Below are 1,614 nucleotides of genomic sequence, written 5' to 3' on the forward strand. Positions count from 1 at the left end.
TCATCGACAGTGGAGCCACCGCCATCGCCGACGGCGTTGGAGGCATCATAGATGGCGGCATGGGGCACACTAGCCAGCTAATCTGGCAAGGCTGAAGGTTGAGATCCAGCGACACCGGTATCGACATCGAAGGCGGTTGCGGCGGATTCACACAGAGATGGGGCCGAAAATCATCACAAATAAAAAAAGAGAAAGAGGGAAAGGATGTTATGGTCTTCACATGTTTAAAACGCTTGGGTTTTGTGTTTTGGGGGCTCAGAGAATAATGAGTTTACTTTTTGGGGTTTTGGGAGCGTTGAAGAAGTCTTGGGAGGGGGTGGAACACTTGTACTGAAATTGGGGGCTAAAAGCAATTTCCCCTAAAAAAATAGCATAAATACTAATAGTAAAAATATCTAATTATTAGGAGTCTTAGACCCCTCTTTCTTTTGATGGGGATTTGAGTGAGGACTATGTAGCAATGGGTCCAAGTGGCTTCAAGGCAGTAACATATATTACTAATTTATTTTTGTCAACAAAAGAAAATTAAAAATATTAAAGGAAATTACCTTGGGAATAACTGAGAAGGCACATTTGAGCCAAGAAAATAAAATAGAGAGAAATTATGCTTCGAGAAAATGTCCATTACACCAGGCTCAAAAAATAAAACAAATAAAAAGTCCAATTACTGGGTCTAAAATGAAAAGAAACTGAGGAGCGATTAAAAGAAAACATGAAGCCCACCAAGATCAGCCCAATAAACGTTTTGGAAGGGAAATACAAGGTGGGGGGAATTAGGCCCAAATTAGAAAATAAATAAAAAGTCAAATGACTAGGTCTAAAAATGAAAAGAAACTGAGAAGCGAATAAAAAGAAAACATGAAGCCAACCAAGGTCAGCGTAATAAACATTTGGAAGGGAAAAACAAGGTGGGGAGAATGAGCTAGGCCGAAAAAACCAAATATATGAAACAAAGACAAGCAGCGGCCAATCTGTTCAAATTTAGGATATGAGCTCAAAACGTTAACAGGCTTTTAAGTAATAGAGAATTATCATATATGGTTTTAGCTAGGACTGTCCATCCGGGCCGGCCCGGCCCGAAAAACCGGGCCCGGACCAGACAAAACCGAAGCCCGGACCCGGGCCCAGTTGCCCAGGGCCGGGTCCTGGCCCGGGCCCAAGCGGGCCGGGATCCAGGCCAGGCCGGCTTTTTTTATTATTTAAAATTTTTTTTATTTTTTTAAATTTTGAAGAATACAATTCTAAAAATAAACACAATTTTGATAAAAAAAGTTATATTATTAATCAATTATTATTATGTAATTTATAAATATAAAAATTTATAAAAATTAAAATAATTATAAAATTTGTAAAAACAAACAAACTTAAAAATAATTGTAGAATTTAAAGGCCAAATCAAAAACCTCTTAAATATATATGTTGTGGCTAGGATTTAAATCACTAACCTACTCTCCAAACTCCTAAATTTTACCACTAGACTAAGTAACCCAAAGTATTCATGTCATTCAATATATGTATATGTATATATATACACACACACACACACATATACATATATTATACATAAACAAATTATAAATACTTATAGTAATTACATAAACAAATTGTATTATA

This window comes from Asparagus officinalis, chromosome 3 (assembly GCF_001876935.1).
Source record: "Asparagus officinalis chromosome 3, Aspof.V1, whole genome shotgun sequence".
NCBI lineage: Eukaryota > Viridiplantae > Streptophyta > Magnoliopsida > Asparagales > Asparagaceae > Asparagus > Asparagus officinalis.